Below are 20,074 nucleotides of genomic sequence, written 5' to 3'. Positions count from 1 at the left end.
CCAGTGCAATCTCTGGACTCACTGCACTGCATCCCCACTGGTGCCAGTGCACTCTCTGGACTCACTGCACTGCATCCCCAGTCGTGCCAGTGCACTCTCTGTACTCACGGCACTGCATCCCCAGTGGTGCCAGTGCACTCTCTGGAGTCACTGCAGTGCATCCCCAGTGGCGCCAGTGCATTCTCTGGACTCACTGCACTGCATCCCCAGTGGTGCCAGTGCACTCTCTGGACTCACTGCACTGCATCCCCAGTGGTGCCAGTGCACTCTCTGGACTCACTGCACTTCATACCCAGTGGTGTCAGTGCACTCTCTGGACTCACTGCACTGCATCCCCAGTGGTGCCAGTGCACTCTCTGGACTCACCGCACTGCATCCCCAGTGGTGCCAGTGCACTCTCTGGACTCACCGCACTGCATCCCCAGTGGTGCCAGTGCACTCTCTTGAGGCATTGCACTGCATCCCCAGTGGTGCCAGCGCACTCTCTGGACTCACTGCACTGCATCCCCAGTGGTGCCAGTGCACTCTCTGGACTCACTGCACTGCATCCCCTGTGGTGCCAGTACACTCTCTGGACTCACTGCACTGCATCCCCTGTGGTGCCAGTGCACTCTCTTGAGTCACTGCACTGCATCCCCAGTGGTGCCAGTGCACTCTCTGGACTCACTGCACTGCATCCCCAGTGGTGCCAGTGCACTCTCTGGACTCACTGCACTGCATCCCCAGTGGTGCTAGTGCACTCTCTGGACTCACCGCACTGCATCCCCAGTGGTTCCAGTGCACTCTCTGGACTCACTGCACTGCATGCACAGTGGTGCTAGTGCACTCTTTCGAGTCACTGCACTGCATCCCCAGTGGTGCCAGTGCACTCTCTGGACTCACTGCACTGCATCCCCAGTGGTGCCAGTGCACTCTCTGGACTCACTGCACTTCATCCCTAGTGGCGCCAGTGCACTCTCTGGACTCACTGCACTGCATCACCAGTGGTGCCAGTGCACTCTCTGGAGTCACTGCATTGCATCCCCAGTGGCGCCTGTGCACTCTCTGGACTCACTAGACTGCATCCCCAGTGGTGCCAGTGCACTCTCTGGACTCACTGCAGTGCATCCCTAGTGGTGCCAGTGCACTCTCTAGACTCATTGCACTGCATCCCCAGTGGTGCCAGTGCACTCTGGAGTCACCGGGGTGCATCCCCAGTGGTGCCAGTGAAATCTCTGGACTCACTGCACTGCATCCCCAGTTGTGCCAGTGAAATCTCTGGACTCACTGCACTGCATCCCCAGTGGTTCCAGTGCACTCTCTGGACTCACCGCACTGCATCCCCAGTGGTTCCAGTGCACTCTCTGGACTCACTGCACTGCATGCACAGTGGTGCTAGTGCACTCTTTCGAGTCACTGCACTGCATCCCCAGTGGTGCCAGTGCACTCTCTGGACTCACTGCACTGCATCCCCAGTGGTGCCAGTGCACTCTCTGGACTCACTGCACTTCATCCCTAGTGGCGCCAGTGCACTCTCTGGACTCACTGCACTGCATCCCCAGTGGTGCCAGTGCACTCTCTGGACTCACTGCATTGCATCCCCAGTGGCGCCTGTGCACTCTCTGGACTCACTGGACTGCATCCCCAGTGGTGCCAGTGCACTCTCTGGACTCACTGCACTGCATCACTAGTGGTGCCAGTGCACTCTCTGGACTCATTGCACTTCATCCCCAGTGGTGCCAGTGCACTCTCTGGACTCACTGCACTGCATCCCCACTGGTGCCAGTGGACTCTCTGGAGTCACCGGGGTGCATCGCCAGTGGTTCCAGTGCACTCTCTGGACTCACTGCACTGCATCCCCAGTGGTGCCAGTGCACTCTCTGGACTCAAGGCACTGCATCCCCAGTGGTGCCAGTGCACTCTCTGGACTCACTGCAGTGCATCCCCAGTGGGGCCAGTGCACTCTCTGGAGTCACTGCACTGCATCCCCAGTGGTGCCAGTGCACTCTCTGGACTCACTGCACTGCATCCACAGTGGTGCCAGTGCACTCTCTGGACTCAATGCACTGCATCCCCAGTGGTGCCAGTGCACTCTCTGGACTCACTGCAGTGCATCCCCAGTGGTGCCAGTGCACTCTCTGGACTCATTGCACTGCACCCCCAGTGGTGCCAGTGCACTCTCTGGAGTCACTGCAGTGCATCCCCAGTGGTGCCAGTGCACTCTCTGGACTCACTGCACTGCATCCCCAGTGGTGCCAGTGCACTCTCTGGACTCACCGGGGTGCATCCCCAGTGGTTCCAGTGCACTCTCTGGACTCACTGCACTGCATCCCCAGTGGTGCCAGTGCACTCTCTGGACTCACTGCACTGCATCCCCAGTGGTGCCAGTGCACTCTCTGGACTAACAGCACTGCATCCCCAGTGGTGCCAGTGCACTCTCTGGACTCACTGCACTGCATCCCCAGTGGTGCCAGTGCACTCTCTGGACTCACTGCAGTGCATCCCCAGTGGTGCCAGTGCACTCTCTGGACTCACTGCACTGCATCCCCAGTGGTGCCAGTTCACTCTTTGGAGTCACTGCAGGGCATCCCCAGTGGTGCCAGTGAAATCTCTGGACTCACTGCACTGCATCCCCAGTGGTGCCAGTGCACCCTCTGGACTCACTGCACTGCATCCCCACTGCTGCCAGTGCACTCTCTGGACTCACTGCACTGCATCCCCAGTGGTGCCAGTGCACTCTCTGGACTCACTGCACTGCATCCCCAGTGGTGCCAGTGCAATCTCTGGACTCACTGCACTGCATCCCCACTGGTGCCAGTGCACTCTCTGGACTCACTGCACTGCATCCCCAGTCGTGCCAGTGCACTCTCTGTACTCACGGCACTGCATCCCCAGTGGTGCCAGTGCACTCTCTGGACTCACTGCACTGCATCCCCAGTGGTGCCAGTGCACTCTCTGGACTCACTGCACTGCATCCCCAGTGGTGCCAGTGCACTCTCTGGACTCACCGCACTGCATCCCCAGTGGTGCCAGTGCACTCTCTTGAGTCACTGCACTGCATCCCCAGTGGTGCCAGCGCACTCTCTGGACTCACTGCACTGCATCCCCAGTGGTGCCAGTGCACTCTCTGGACTCACTGCACTGCATCCCCAGTGGTGCCAGTTCACTCTTTGGAGTCACTGCAGGGCATCCACAGTGGTGCCAGTGAAATCTCTGGACTCACTGCACTGCATCCCCAGTGGTGCCAGTGCACCCTCTGGACTCACTGCACTGCATCCCCACTGCTGCCAGTGCACTCTCTGGACTCACTGCACTGCATCCCCAGTGGTGCCAGTGCACTCTCTGGACTCACTGCACTGCATCCCCAGTGGTGCCAGTGCAATCTCTGGACTCACTGCACTGCATCCCCACTGGTGCCAGTGCACTCTCTGGACTCACTGCACTGCATCCCCAGTCGTGCCAGTGCACTCTCTGTACTCACGGCACTGCATCCCCAGTGGTGCCAGTGCACTCTCTGGACTCACTGCACTGCATCCCCAGTGGTGCCAGTGCACTCTCTGGACTCACTGCACTGCATCCCCAGTGGTGCCAGTGCACTCTCTGGACTCACCGCACTGCATCCCCAGTGGTGCCAGTGCACTCTCTTGAGTCACTGCACTGCATCCCCAGTGGTGCCAGCGCACTCTCTGGACTCACTGCACTGCATCCCCAGTGGTGCCAGTGCACTCTCTGGACTCACTGCACTGCATCCCCTGTGGTGCCAGTACACTCTCTGGACTCACTGCACTGCATCCCCTGTGGTGCCAGTGCACTCTCTTGAGTCACTGCACTGCATCCCCAGTGGTGCCAGTGCACTCTCTGGACTCACTGCACTGCATCCCCACTGGTGCCAGTGCACTCTCTGGACTCACTGCACTGCATCCCCAGTGGTGCTAGTGCACTCTCTGGACTCACCGCACTGCATCCCCAGTGGTTCCAGTGCACTCTCTGGACTCACTGCACTGCATGCACAGTGGTGCTAGTGCACTCTTTCGAGTCACTGCACTGCATCCCCAGTGGTGCCAGTGCACTCTCTGGACTCACTGCACTGCATCCCCAGTGGTGCCAGTGCACTCTCTGGACTCACTGCACTTCATCCCTAGTGGCGCCAGTGCACTCTCTGGACTCACTGCACTGCATCACCAGTGGTGCCAGTGCACTCTTTGGAGTCACTGCATTGCATCCCCAGTGGCGCCTGTGCACTCTCTGGACTCACTGGACTGCATCCCCAGTGGTGCCAGTGCACTCTCTGGACTCACTGCAGTGCATCCCTAGTGGTGCCAGTGCACTCTCTAGACTCATTGCACTGCATCCCCAGTGGTGCCAGTGCACTCTGGAGTCACCGGGGTGCATCCCCAGTGGTGCCAGTGAAATCTCTGGACTCACTGCACTGCATCCCCAGTTGTGCCAGTGAAATCTCTGGACTCACTGCACTGCATCCCCAGTGGTTCCAGTGCACTCTCTGGACTCACTGCACTGCATCCCCAGTGGTGCCAGTGCACTCTCTGGACTCACTGCACTGCATCCCCAGTGGTGCCAGTGCACTCTCTGGACTCACTGCACTGCATCCCCAGTGGTGCCAGTGCACTCTCAGGAGTCACTGCAGTGCATCCCCAGTGGTGCCAGTGCATTCCCTGGACTCACTGCACTGCATCCCCAGTGGTGCCAGTGCACTCTCTGGGCTCACTGCACTGCATCCCCAGTGGTGCCAGTGCACTCTCTGGACTCTCTGAACTGCATCCCCAGTGGTGCCAGTGCACTCTCTGGACTCACTGCACTGCATCCCCAGTGGTGCCAGTGCACTCTCTGGATTCACTGCACTGCATCCCCAGTGGTTCCAGTGCACTCTCTGGACTCACTGCACTGCATCCCCAGTGGTGCCAGTGCACTCTCTGGACTCACCGCACTGCATCCCCAGTGGTGACAGTTCACTCTTTGGAGTCATTGCAGGGCACCCCAATGGTGCCAGTGCACTCTCTGGACTCACTGCACTGCATCCCTAGTGGTGCCAGTGCACTCTCTGGACTCACAACAGTGCATCCTTAGTGCTGCCAGTGCACTCTCTGGACTCACTGCACTGCATCCCCAGTGGTGCCAGTTCATTCTCTGGACTCACTGCACTGCATCCCCAGTGGTGCCAGTGCACTCTCTGGAATCACTGCAGTGCATCCCCAGTGTTGCCAGTGCACTCTCTGGACTCACTGCACTGCATCCCCAGTGGTGCCAGTGCACTCTCTGGACTCACAACAGTGCATCCCCAGTGGTGCCAGTGCACTCTCTGGAATCACTGCAGTGCATCCCCAGTGGTGCCAGTGCACTCTCTGGACTCACTGCACTGCATCCCCAGTGGTTCCAGTGCACTCTCCGGACTCACTGCACTGCATCCCCAGTGGCGCCTGTGCACTCTCTGGACTCACTGCACTGCATCCCCAGTGGTGCCAGTGCACTCTCTGGACTCACCGGGGTGCATCCCCAGTGGTGCCAGTTCACTCTTTGGAGTCACTGCAGGGCATCCCCAGTGGTGCCAGTGAAATCTCTGGACTCACTGCACTGCATCCCCAGTGGTGCCAGTGCACTCTCTGGACTCACGGCACTGCATCTCCAGTGGTGCCAGTGCACTCTCTGGACTCACTGCAGTGCATCCCCAGTGGTGCCAGTGCACTCTCTGGACTCATTGCACTGCACCCCCAGTGGTGCCAGTGCACTCTCTGGAGTCACTGCAGTGCATCCCCAGTGGTGCCAGTGCATTCTCTGGACTCACTGCACTGCATCCCCAGTGGTGCCAGTGCACTCTCTGGACTCACTGCACTGCATCCCCAGTAGTGCCAGTGCACTCTCTGGACTCACTGCACTTCACAGATTCACAGATTCACAGATTTCTCTAGGTTGGAAGAGACCTCAAGATCATCGAGTCCAACCTCCGACCTAACACTAAGTACTCCACTAAACCATATCCCTAAGCTCTACATCTAAACGTCTTTTAAAGACCTCCAGGGATGGTGACTCCACCACCTCCCTGGGCAGCCCGTTCCAATGCTTAATAACCCTTTCGGTAAAGAAGTACTTCCTAACATCCAACCTAAAACTCCCCTGTCGCAACTTTAGCCCATTCCCCCTCGTCCTGTCACTAGGCACGTGGGAGAATAGACCAACCCCCACCTCTCTACAGCCTCCTTTCAGGTAACTGTAGAGAGCGATGAGGTCGCCCCTGAGCCTCCTCTTCTCCAGGCTGAACAAGCCCAGCTCCCTCAGCCGCTCCTCGTAAGACTTGTTCTCCAGACCCCTCACAAGCTTGGTCGCCCTTCTCTGGACTCGCTCGAGCACGTCCATGTCCTTCCTGTAGCGAGGGGCCCAAAACTGAACACAGTACTCGAGGTGCGGCCTCACCAGAGCCGAGTACAGGGGCACAATCACTTCCCTCGACCTGCTGGCCACACTGCTTCTTATACAGGCCAGGATGCCGTTGGCCTTCTTGGCCACCTGAGCACACTGCTGGCTCATATTCAGCCGACTATCCACCAATACTCCCAGGTCCTTCTCGGCCAGGCAGCTTTCCAGCCACTCATCTCCCAGCCTGTAGCTCTGCTTGGGGTTGTTGCAGCCCAGGTGCAGGACCCGGCACTTGGCCTTGTTGAACTTCATGCAGTTGACCTCAGCCCATCGCTCCAGCCTATCCAGATCCTCCTGCAGAGCCTTCCTGCCCTCGAGCAGATCGACACACGCACTTAGCTTGGTGTCGTCTGCAAACTTACTGAGGGTGCACTGGACGCCCTCATCCAGATCATCAATAAAGATATTAAAGAGGACCGGCCCCAGTACCGAGCCCTGGGGGACTCCACTAGTGACCGGCCTCCAACCAGATTTGACTCCATTCACCACAACTCTTTGGGCCCGGCCATCCAGCCAGTTTCTAACCCAGCGAAGCGTACGCCAGTCCAAGCCCCGAGCAGCCAGTTTCTCGAGGAGAATGTTGTGGGGAACGGTGTCAAAAGCCTTACTGAGGTCAAGGTAGACCACGTCCACAGCCTTTCCCTCATCCACCAAGCGCGTCACTTGGTCATAGAAGGAGATCAGGTTCGTCAAGCAGGACCTGCCTTTCATAAACCCATGCTGACTGGGCCTGATCGCCTGCTTGCCCTGCAAGTGCCGCGTGATGACACTCAAGATAATCTGCTCCATGAGCTTCCCCGGCACTGAGGTCAAACTGACAGGCCTATAGTTCCCCGGGTCTGCCCTCCGGACCTTCTTATAGATGGGCGTCACATTGGCTAGCCGCCAGTCAACCGGGACCTCCCCCGATAGCCAGGACTGCCGATAAATGATGGAAAGCGGCTCGGCCAGCTCCTCCGCCAGTTCTCTCAGTACCCTTGGGTGGATCCCATCCGGCCCCATCGACTTGCGCACATCCAAGCTCCGTAGCAGGTCGCCAACCATTTCCTCATGGATAGCGAAGGCCACATCCTGCTCCCCATCCCCTTCCACCAGCTCAGGGCACTGGGTATCCGTAGAACAACCGGTATTGCCGCTAAAGACTGAGGCAAAGGCGGCATTAAGCACCTCAGCCTTTTCCTCATCCTTAGTAACTAGGTTTCCCCTCGCATCCAGTAAAGGATCCACCACTTCATACCCAGTGGTGTCAGTGCACTGTCTGGACTCACTGCACTGCATCCCCAGTGGTGCCAGTGCACTCTCTGGACTCACCGCACTGCATCCCCAGTGGTGCCAGTGCACTCTCTGGACTCACCGCACTGCATCCCCAGTGGTGCCAGTGCACTCTCTGGACTCACCGCACTGCATCCCCAGTGGTGCCAGTGCACTCTCTGGACTCACCGCACTGCATCCCCAGTGGTGCCAGTGCACTCTCTGGACTCACTGCACTGCATCCCCAGTGGTGCCAGTGCACTCTCTGGAATCACTGCAGTGCATCCCCATTGGTGCCTGTGCACTCTCGGGACTCACTGCACTGCATCCCCAGTGGTGCCAGTTCACTCTCTGTAGTCACTGCACTGCATCCCCAGTGGTGCCAGAGCACTCTCTGGACTCACTGCACTGCATCCCCAGTGGTGCCAGTGCACTCTCTTAAGTCACTGCACTGCATCCCCAGTGGTGCCAGTGCACTCTCTGGACTCACTGCACTGCATCCCCTGTGGTGCCAGTGCACTCTCTGGAGTCACTACAGTAGATCCTTAGTGGTGCCAGAGCACTCTCTGGAGTCACTGCAGTGCATCCCCAGTGGTGCCAGTGCACTCTCTGGACTCACTGCACTGCATGCCCAGTGGTGCCAGTGCACTCTCTGGAGTCACTGCAGTGCATCCCCAGTGGTGCCACTGCACTCTCTGGACTCACTGCACTGCATCCCCAGTGGTGCCAGTGCACTCTCTGGACTCACTGCACTGCATCCCCAGTGGTGCCAGTGCACTCTTTGGAGTCACTGCATTGCATCCCCAGTGGTGCCAGTGCACTCTCTGGAGTCACTGCACTGCATCCCCAGTGGTGCCAGTGCACTCTCTGGACTCACTGCACTGCATCCCCAGTGGTGCCAGTGCACTCTCTGGACTCACTGCAGTGCATCCCCAGTGGTGCCAGTGCACTCTCTGGACTCACTGCACTGCATCCCCAGTGGTGCCAGTGCACTCTCTGGACTCACTGCACTGCATCCCCAGTGGTGCCAGTGCACTCTCTGGAATCACTGCAGTGCATCCCCAGTGGTGCCAGTGCACTCTCTGGACTCACTGCACTGCATCCCCAGTGGTTCCAGTGCACTCTCTGGACTCACTGCACTGCATCCCCAGTGGCGCCTGTGCACTCTCTGGACTCACTGCACTGCATCCCCAGTGGTGCCAGTGCACTCTCTGGACTCACTGCACTGCATCCCCAGTGGTGCCAGTGCACTCTCTGGACTCACTACAGTGCATCCTTAGTGCTGCCAGTGCACTCTCTGGACTCACTGCACTGCATCCCCAGTGGTGCCAGAGCACTCTCTGGACTCACTGCACTGCATCCCCAGTGGTGCCAGTGCACTCTCTGGACTCACTGCAGTGCATCCCCAGTGGTGCCAGTGCACTCTCTGGACTCATTGCACTGCACCCCCAGTGGTGCCAGTGCACTCTCTGGAGTCACTGCAGTGCATCCCCAGTGGTGCCAGTGCATTCTCTGGACTCACTGCACTGCATCCCCAGTGGTGCCAGTGCACTCTCTGGACTCACTGCACTGCATCCCCAGTAGTGCCAGTGCACTCTCTGGACTCACTGCACTTCACAGATTCACAGATTCACAGATTTCTCTAGGTTGGAAGAGACCTCAAGATCATCGAGTCCAACCTCCGACCTAACACTAAGTACTCCACTAAACCATATCCCTAAGCTCTACATCTAAACGTCTTTTAAAGACCTCCAGGGATGGTGACTCCACCACCTCCCTGGGCAGCCCGTTCCAATGCTTAATAACCCTTTCGGTAAAGAAGTACTTCCTAACATCCAACCTAAAACTCCCCTGTCGCAACTTTAGCCCATTCCCCCTCGTCCTGTCACTAGGCACGTGGGAGAATAGACCAACCCCCACCTCTCTACAGCCTCCTTTCAGGTAACTGTAGAGAGCGATGAGGTCGCCCCTGAGCCTCCTCTTCTCCAGGCTGAACAAGCCCAGCTCCCTCAGCCGCTCCTCGTAAGACTTGTTCTCCAGACCCCTCACAAGCTTGGTCGCCCTTCTCTGGACTCGCTCGAGCACGTCCATGTCCTTCCTGTAGCGAGGGGCCCAAAACTGAACACAGTACTCGAGGTGCGGCCTCACCAGAGCCGAGTACAGGGGCACAATCACTTCCCTCGACCTGCTGGCCACACTGCTTCTTATACAGGCCAGGATGCCGTTGGCCTTCTTGGCCACCTGAGCACACTGCTGGCTCATATTCAGCCGACTATCCACCAATACTCCCAGGTCCTTCTCGGCCAGGCAGCTTTCCAGCCACTCATCTCCCAGCCTGTAGCTCTGCTTGGGGTTGTTGCAGCCCAGGTGCAGGACCCGGCACTTGGCCTTGTTGAACTTCATGCAGTTGACCTCAGCCCATCGCTCCAGCCTATCCAGATCCTCCTGCAGAGCCTTCCTGCCCTCGAGCAGATCGACACACGCACTTAGCTTGGTGTCGTCTGCAAACTTACTGAGGGTGCACTGGACGCCCTCATCCAGATCATCAATAAAGATATTAAAGAGGACCGGCCCCAGTACCGAGCCCTGGGGGACTCCACTAGTGACCGGCCTCCAACCAGATTTGACTCCATTCACCACAACTCTTTGGGCCCGGCCATCCAGCCAGTTTCTAACCCAGCGAAGCGTACGCCAGTCCAAGCCCCGAGCAGCCAGTTTCTCGAGGAGAATGTTGTGGGGAACGGTGTCAAAAGCCTTACTGAGGTCAAGGTAGACCACGTCCACAGCCTTTCCCTCATCCACCAAGCGCGTCACTTGGTCATAGAAGGAGATCAGGTTCGTCAAGCAGGACCTGCCTTTCATAAACCCATGCTGACTGGGCCTGATCGCCTGCTTGCCCTGCAAGTGCCGCGTGATGACACTCAAGATAATCTGCTCCATGAGCTTCCCCGGCACTGAGGTCAAACTGACAGGCCTATAGTTCCCCGGGTCTGCCCTCCGGACCTTCTTATAGATGGGCGTCACATTGGCTAGCCGCCAGTCAACCGGGACCTCCCCCGATAGCCAGGACTGCCGATAAATGATGGAAAGCGGCTCGGCCAGCTCCTCCGCCAGTTCTCTCAGTACCCTTGGGTGGATCCCATCCGGCCCCATCGACTTGCGCACATCCAAGCTCCGTAGCAGGTCGCCAACCATTTCCTCATGGATAGCGAAGGCCACATCCTGCTCCCCATCCCCTTCCACCAGCTCAGGGCACTGGGTATCCAGAGAACAACCGGTATTGCCGCTAAAGACTGAGGCAAAGGCGGCATTAAGCACCTCAGCCTTTTCCTCATCCTTAGTAACTAGGTTTCCCCTCGCATCCAGTAAAGGATCCACCACTTCATACCCAGTGGTGTCAGTGCACTGTCTGGACTCACTGCACTGCATCCCCAAGGGTGCCAGTGCACTCTCTGGACTCACGGCACTGCATCCCCAGTGGTGCCAGTGCACTCTCTGGACTCACTGCACTGCATCCCCAGTGGTGCCAGTGCACTCTCTGGATTCACTGCACTGCATCCCCAGTGGTGCCAGTGCACTCTCTGGACTCACCGGGGTGCATCCCCAGTGGTGCCAGTGCACTCTCTGGACTCACTGCACTGCATCCCCAGTGGTGCCAGTTCACTCTTTGGTGTTACTGCAGGGCATACACAGTGGTGCCAGTGAACTCTCTGGACTCACTGCACTGCATGCCCAGTGGTGCCAGTGCACTCTCTGGACTCACTGCACTGCATCCCCAGTGGTGCCAGTGCACTCTCTGGAGTCACTGCACTGCATCCCCAGTGGTGCCAGTGCACTCTCTGGACTCACTGCACTGCATCCCCAGTGGTGCCAGTGCACTCTCTGGAGTCACTACAGTGCATCCTTAGTGCTGCCAGTGCACTCTCTGGACTCACTGCACTGCATCCCCAGTGGTGCCAGTGCACTCTCTGGACTCACTGTACTGCATCCCCAGTGGTGCCAGTGCACTCTCTGGACTCACTGCACTGCATCCCCAGTGGTGCCAGTGCACTCTCTGGACTCACTGCACTGCATCCCCAGTGGTGCCAGTGCACTCTCTGGACTCACTGCACTGCATCCCCAGTGGTGCCAGTGCACTCTGGAGTCACCGGGGTGCATCCCCAGTGGTTCCAGTGCCCTCTCTGGACTGACTGCACTGCATCCCCAGTGGTGCCAGTGCACTCTCTGGAGTCACTATAGTACATCCTTAGTGGTGCCAGTGCACTCTCTGGAGTCACTATAGTACATCCTTAGTGGTGCCAGTGCACTCTCTGGAGTCACTGCACTGCATCCCCAGTGGTGCCAGTGCACTCTCTGGACTCACTGCACTGCATCCCCAGTGGTGCCAGTGCACTCTCTGGACTCACTGCACTGCATCCCCAGTGGTGCCAGTGCACTCTCTGGACTCACTGCACTGCATGCCCAGTGGTGCCAGTGCACTCTCTGGACTCACTACAGTGCATCCTTAGTGCTGCCAGTGCACTCTCTGGACTCACTGCACTGCATCCCCAGTGGTGCCAGTGCACTCTCTGGACTCACTGCACTGCATCCCCAGTGGTGCCAGTGCACTCTCTGGACTCACTGCACTGCATCCCCAGTGGTGCCAGTGCACTCTCTTGAGTCACTGCACTGCATCCCCAGTGGTGCCAGTGCACTCTCTGGACTCACTGCACTGCATCCCCAGTGGTGCCAGTGCACTCTGGAGTCACCGGGGTGCATCCCCAGTGGTTCCAGTGCACTCTCTGGACTCACTGCAGTGCATCCCCAGTGGTGCCAGTGAAATCTCTGGACTCACTGCACTGCATCCCCAGTTGTGCCAGTGAAATCTCTGGACTCACTGCACTGCATCCCCAGTGGTGCCAGTGCACTCTCTGGAGTCACTGCACGGCATCCCCAGTGGTGCCAGTGCACTCTCTGGACTCACTGCACTGCATCCCCAGTGGTGCCAGTGCACTCTCTGGACTCACTGCACTGCATACCCAGTGGTGCCAGTGCACTCTCTGGAGTCACTGCAGTGCATCCCCAGTGGTGCCAGTGCACTCTCTGGAGTCACTGCGCTGCATCCCCAGTGGTGCCAGTGCACTCTCTGGAGTCACTGCACTGCATCCCCAGTGGTGCCAGGGCACTCTCTGGACTCACCGCACTGCATCCCCAGTGGTGCCAGTGCACTCTCTGGAGTAACTGCAGTGCATCCCAAGTGGTGCCAGTGCATTCTCTGGACTCAATGCACTGCATCCCCAGAGGTGCCAGTTCACTCTTTGGTGTTACTGCAGGGCATACCAGTCGTGCCAGTGAACTCTCTGGACTCACTGCAATGCAACACCAGTGGTGCCAGTGCTCTCTCAGGACTCACTGCAGTGCATCCCCATTGGTGCCAGTGCACTCTCGGGACTCACTGCACTGCATTCGCAGTGCTGCCAGTTCACTCTCTGGACTCACTGCACTGCATCCCCAGTGGTGCCAGTGTACTCTCTGGAGTCACTGCAGTGCATCCCAAGTGGTGCCAGTGCATTCTCTGGACTCAATGCACTGCATCCCCAGAGGTGCCAGTTCACTCTTTGGTGTTACTGCAGGGCATACCAGTGGTGCCAGTGAACTCTCTGGACTCACTGCAATGCATCCCCAGTGGTGCCAGTGCACTCTCTGGACTCACTGCAGTGCATCCCCATTGGTGCCAGTGCACTCTCGGGACTCACTGCACTGCATTCCCAGTGCTGCCAGTTCACTCTCTGGACTCACTGCACTGCATCCCCAGTGGTGCCAGTGTACTCTCTGGAGTCACTGCAGTGCATCCCCAGTGGTGCCAGTGCACTCTCTGGACTCACTGCACTGCATCCCCAGTGGTGCCAGTGCACTCTCGGGACTCACTGCACTGCATCCCCAGTGGCGCCACTGCACTCTCTGGAGTAACTGCACTGCATCCCCAGTGGTGCCAGTGCACTCTCTGGACTCACGGCACTGCATCCCCAGTGGTGCCAGTGCACTCTCTGGAATCACTACAGTGCATCCTTAGTGGTGCCAGTGCACTCTGTGGACTCACTGCACTGCATCCCCAGTGGTTCCAGTGCACTCTCTGGACTCACTGCAGTGCATCCCCAGTGGTGCCAGTGCACTCTCTGGACTCACTGTACTGCATCCCCAGTGGTGCCAGTGCACTCTCTGCACTCACTGCACTGCATCCCCAGTGGTGCCAGTGCACTCTCTGGAGTCACTATAGTACATCCTTAGTGGTGCCAGTGCACTCTCTGGAGTCACTGCAGTGCATCCCCAGTGGTGCCAGTGCACTCTCCGGACTCACTGCACTGCATCCCCAGTGGTGCCAGTGCACCCTCTGGACTCACTGCACTGCATCCCCACTGCTGCCAGTGCACTCTCTGGACTCACTGCACTGCATCCCCAGTGGTGCCAGTGCACTCTCTGGACTCACTGCACTGCATCCCCAGTGGTGCCAGTGCAATCTCTGGACTCACTGCACTGCATCCCCACTGGTGCCAGTGCACTCTCTGGACTCACTGCACTGCATCCCCAGTCGTGCCAGTGCACTCTCTGTACTCACGGCACTGCATCCCCAGTGGTGCCAGTGCACTCTCTGGACTCACTGCACTGCATCCCCAGTGGTGCCAGTGCACTCTCTGGACTCACTGCACTGCATCCCCAGTGGTGCCAGTGCACTCTCTGGACTCACCGCACTGCATCCCCAGTGGTGCCAGTGCACTCTCTTGAGTCACTGCACTGCATCCCCAGTGGTGCCAGCGCACTCTCTGGACTCACTGCACTGCATCCCCAGTGGTGCCAGTGCACTCTCTGGACTCACTGCACTGCATCCCCTGTGGTGCCAGTACACTCTCTGGACTCACTGCACTGCATCCCCTGTGGTGCCAGTGCACTCTCTTGAGTCACTGCACTGCATCCCCAGTGGTGCCAGTGCACTCTCTGGACTCACTGCACTGCATCCCCACTGGTGCCAGTGCACTCTCTGGACTCACTGCACTGCATCCCCAGTGGTGCTAGTGCACTCTCTGGACTCACCGCACTGCATCCCCAGTGGTTCCAGTGCACTTTCTGGACTCACTGCACTGCATGCACAGTGGTGCTAGTGCACTCTTTCGAGTCACTGCACTGCATCCCCAGTGGTGCCAGTGCACTCTCTGGACTCACTGCACTGCATCCCCAGTGGTGCCAGTGCACTCTCTGGACTCACTGCACTTCATCCCTAGTGGCGCCAGTGCACTCTCTGGACTCACTGCACTGCATCACCAGTGGTGCCAGTTCACTCTTTGGAGTCACTGCATTGCATCCCCAGTGGCGCCTGTGCACTCTCTGGACTCACTGGACTGCATCCCCAGTGGTGCCAGTGCACTCTCTGGACTCACTGCAGTGCATCCCTAGTGGTGCCAGTGCACTCTCTAGACTCATTGCACTGCATCCCCAGTGGTGCCAGTGCACTCTGGAGTCACCGGGGTGCATCCCCAGTGGTGCCAGTGAAATCTCTGGACTCACTGCACTGCATCCCCAGTTGTGCCAGTGAAATCTCTGGACTCACTGCACTGCATCCCCAGTGGTTCCAGTGCACTCTCTGGACTCACTGCACTGCATCCCCAGTGGTGCCAGTGCACTCTCTGGACTCACTGCACTGCATCCCCAGTGGTGCCAGTGCACTCTCTGGACTCACTGCACTGCATCCCCAGTGGTGCCAGTGCACTCTCAGGAGTCACTGCAGTGCATCCCCAGTGGTGCCAGTGCATTCCCTGGACTCACTGCACTGCATCCCCAGTGGTGCCAGTGCACTCTCTGGGCTCACTGCACTGCATCCCCAGTGGTGCCAGTGCACTCTCTGGACTCTCTGAACTGCATCCCCAGTGGTGCCAGTGCACTCTCTGGACTCACTGCACTGCATCCCCAGTGGTGCCAGTGCACTCTCTGGATTCACTGCACTGCATCCCCAGTGGTTCCAGTGCACTCTCTGGACTCACTGCACTGCATCCCCAGTGGTGCCAGTGCACTCTCTGGACTCACCGCACTGCATCCCCAGTGGTGACAGTTCACTCTTTGGAGTCATTGCAGGGCACCCCAATGGTGCCAGTGCACTCTCTGGACTCACTGCACTGCATCCCTAGTGGTGCCAGTGCACTCTCTGGACTCACAACAGTGCATCCTTAGTGCTGCCAGTGCACTCTCTGGACTCACTGCACTGCATCCCCAGTGGTGCCAGTTCATTCTCTGGACTCACTGCACTGCATCCCCAGTGGTGCCAGTGCACTCTCTGGAATCACTGCAGTGCATCCCCAGTGTTGCCAGTGCACTCTCTGGACTCACTGCACTGCATCCCCAGTGGTGCCAGTGCACTCTCTGGACTCACTGCACTGCATCCCCAGTGGTGCCAGTGCACTCTCTGGAATCACTGCAGTGCATCCCCAGTGGTGCCAGTGCACTCTCTGGACTCACTGCACTGCATCCCCAGTGGTTCCAGTGCACTCTCCGGACTCACTGCACTGCATCCCCAGTGGCGCCTGTGCACTCTCTGGACTCACTGCACTGCATCCCCAGTGGTGCCAGTGCACTCTCTGGACTCACCGGGGTGCATCCCCAGTGGTGCCAGTTCACTCTTTGGAGTCACTGCAGGGCATCCCCAGTGGTGCCAGTGAAATCTCTGGACTCACTGCACTGCATCCCCAGTGGTGCCAGTGCACTCTCTGGACTCACGGCACTGCATCTCCAGTGGTGCCAGTGCACTCTCTGGACTCACTGCAGTGCATCCCCAGTGGTGCCAGTGCACTCTCTGGACTCATTGCACTGCACCCCCAGTGGTGCCAGTGCACTCTCTGGAGTCACTGCAGTGCATCCCCAGTGGTGCCAGTGCATTCTCTGGACTCACTGCACTGCATCCCCAGTGGTGCCAGTGCACTCTCTGGACTCACTGCACTGCATCCCCAGTAGTGCCAGTGCACTCTCTGGACTCACTGCACTTCACAGATTCACAGATTCACAGATTTCTCTAGGTTGGAAGAGACCTCAAGATCATCGAGTCCAACCTCCGACCTAACACTAAGTACTCCACTAAACCATATCCCTAAGCTCTACATCTAAACGTCTTTTAAAGACCTCCAGGGATGGTGACTCCACCACCTCCCTGGGCAGCCCGTTCCAATGCTTAATAACCCTTTCGGTAAAGAAGTACTTCCTAACATCCAACCTAAAACTCCCCTGTCGCAACTTTAGCCCATTCCCCCTCGTCCTGTCACTAGGCACGTGGGAGAATAGACCAACCCCCACCTCTCTACAGCCTCCTTTCAGGTAACTGTAGAGAGCGATGAGGTCGCCCCTGAGCCTCCTCTTCTCCAGGCTGAACAAGCCCAGCTCCCTCAGCCGCTCCTCGTAAGACTTGTTCTCCAGACCCCTCACAAGCTTGGTCGCCCTTCTCTGGACTCGCTCGAGCACGTCCATGTCCTTCCTGTAGCGAGGGGCCCAAAACTGAACACAGTACTCGAGGTGCGGCCTCACCAGAGCCGAGTACAGGGGCACAATCACTTCCCTCGACCTGCTGGCCACACTGCTTCTTATACAGGCCAGGATGCCGTTGGCCTTCTTGGCCACCTGAGCACACTGCTGGCTCATATTCAGCCGACTATCCACCAATACTCCCAGGTCCTTCTCGGCCAGGCAGCTTTCCAGCCACTCATCTCCCAGCCTGTAGCTCTGCTTGGGGTTGTTGCAGCCCAGGTGCAGGACCCGGCACTTGGCCTTGTTGAACTTCATGCAGTTGACCTCAGCCCATCGCTCCAGCCTATCCAGATCCTCCTGCAGAGCCTTCCTGCCCTCGAGCAGATCGACACACGCACTTAGCTTGGTGTCGTCTGCAAACTTACTGAGGGTGCACTGGACGCCCTCATCCAGATCATCAATAAAGATATTAAAGAGGACCGGCCCCAGTACCGAGCCCTGGGGGACTCCACTAGTGACCGGCCTCCAACCAGATTTGACTCCATTCACCACAACTCTTTGGGCCCGGCCATCCAGCCAGTTTCTAACCCAGCGAAGCGTACGCCAGTCCAAGCCCCGAGCAGCCAGTTTCTCGAGGAGAATGTTGTGGGGAACGGTGTCAAAAGCCTTACTGAGGTCAAGGTAGACCACGTCCACAGCCTTTCCCTCATCCACCAAGCGCGTCACTTGGTCATAGAAGGAGATCAGGTTCGTCAAGCAGGACCTGCCTTTCATAAACCCATGCTGACTGGGCCTGATCGCCTGCTTGCCCTGCAAGTGCCGCGTGATGACACTCAAGATAATCTGCTCCATGAGCTTCCCCGGCACTGAGGTCAAACTGACAGGCCTATAGTTCCCCGGGTCTGCCCTCCGGACCTTCTTATAGATGGGCGTCACATTGGCTAGCCGCCAGTCAACCGGGACCTCCCCCGATAGCCAGGACTGCCGATAAATGATGGAAAGCGGCTCGGCCAGCTCCTCCGCCAGTTCTCTCAGTACCCTTGGGTGGATCCCATCCGGCCCCATCGACTTGCGCACATCCAAGCTCCGTAGCAGGTCGCCAACCATTTCCTCATGGATAGCGAAGGCCACATCCTGCTCCCCATCCCCTTCCACCAGCTCAGGGCACTGGGTATCCAGAGAACAACCGGTATTGCCGCTAAAGACTGAGGCAAAGGCGGCATTAAGCACCTCAGCCTTTTCCTCATCCTTAGTAACTAGGTTTCCCCTCGCATCCAGTAAAGGATCCACCACTTCATACCCAGTGGTGTCAGTGCACTGTCTGGACTCACTGCACTGCATCCCCAAGGGTGCCAGTGCACTCTCTGGACTCACGGCACTGCATCCCCAGTGGTGCCAGTGCACTCTCTGGACTCACTGCACTGCATCCCCAGTGGTGCCAGTGCACTCTCTGGATTCACTGCACTGCATCCCCAGTGGTGCCAGTGCACTCTCTGGACTCACCGGGGTGCATCCCCAGTGGTGCCAGTGCACTCTCTGGACTCACTGCACTGCATCCCCAGTGGTGCCAGTTCACTCTTTGGTGTTACTGCAGGGCATACACAGTGGTGCCAGTGAACTCTCTGGACTCACTGCACTGCATGCCCAGTGGTGCCAGTGCACTCTCTGGACTCACTGCACTGCATCCCCAGTGGTGCCAGTGCACTCTCTGGAGTCACTGCACTGCATCCCCAGTGGTGCCAGTGCACTCTCTGGACTCACTGCACTGCATCCCCAGTGGTGCCAGTGCACTCTCTGGAGTCACTACAGTGCATCCTTAGTGCTGCCAGTGCACTCTCTGGACTCACTGCACTGCATCCCCAGTGGTGCCAGTGCACTCTCTGGACTCACTGTACTGCATCCCCAGTGGTGCCAGTGCACTCTCTGGACTCACTGCACTGCATCCCCAGTGGTGCCAGTGCACTCTCTGGACTCACTGCACTGCATCCCCAGTGGTGCCAGTGCACTCTCTGGACTCACTGCACTGCATCCCCAGTGGTGCCAGTGCACTCTGGAGTCACCGGGGTGCATCCCCAGTGGTTCCAGTGCCCTCTCTGGACTGACTGCACTGCATCCCCAGTGGTGCCAGTGCACTCTCTGGAGTCACTATAGTACATCCTTAGTGGTGCCAGTGCACTCTCTGGAGTCACTATAGTACATCCTTAGTGGTGCCAGTGCACTCTCTGGAGTCACTGCACTGCATCCCCAGTGGTGCCAGTGCACTCTCTGGACTCACTGCACTGCATCCCCAGTGGTGCCAGTGCACTCTCTGGACTCACTGCACTGCATCCCCAGTGGTGCCAGTGCACTCTCTGGACTCACTGCACTGCATGCCCAGTGGTGCCAGTGCACTCTCTGGACTCACTACAGTGCATCCTTAGTGCTGCCAGTGCACTCTCTGGACTCACTGCACTGCATCCCCAGTGGTGCCAGTGCACTCTCTGGACTCACTGCACTGCATCCCCAGTGGTGCCAGTGCACTCTCTGGACTCACTGCACTGCATCCCCAGTGGTGCCAGTGCACTCTCTTGAGTCACTGCACTGCATCCCCAGTGGTGCCAGTGCACTCTCTGGACTCACTGCACTGCATCCCCAGTGGTGCCAGTGCACTCTGGAGTCACCGGGGTGCATCCCCAGTGGTTCCAGTGCACTCTCTGGACTCACTGCAGTGCATCCCCAGTGGTGCCAGTGAAATCTCTGGACTCACTGCACTGCATCCCCAGTTGTGCCAGTGAAATCTCTGGACTCACTGCACTGCATCCCCAGTGGTGCCAGTGCACTCTCTGGAGTCACTGCACGGCATCCCCAGTGGTGCCAGTGCACTCTCTGGACTCACTGCACTGCATCCCCAGTGGTGCCAGTGCACTCTCTGGACTCACTGCACTGCATACCCAGT

The sequence above is a fragment of the Anser cygnoides genome, unplaced genomic scaffold, assembly GCF_040182565.1.
Source record: "Anser cygnoides isolate HZ-2024a breed goose unplaced genomic scaffold, Taihu_goose_T2T_genome scaffold_63_1, whole genome shotgun sequence".
Classification (NCBI taxonomy): Eukaryota; Metazoa; Chordata; class Aves; order Anseriformes; family Anatidae; genus Anser; species Anser cygnoides.
This window is presented reverse-complemented; position numbering follows the sequence as displayed.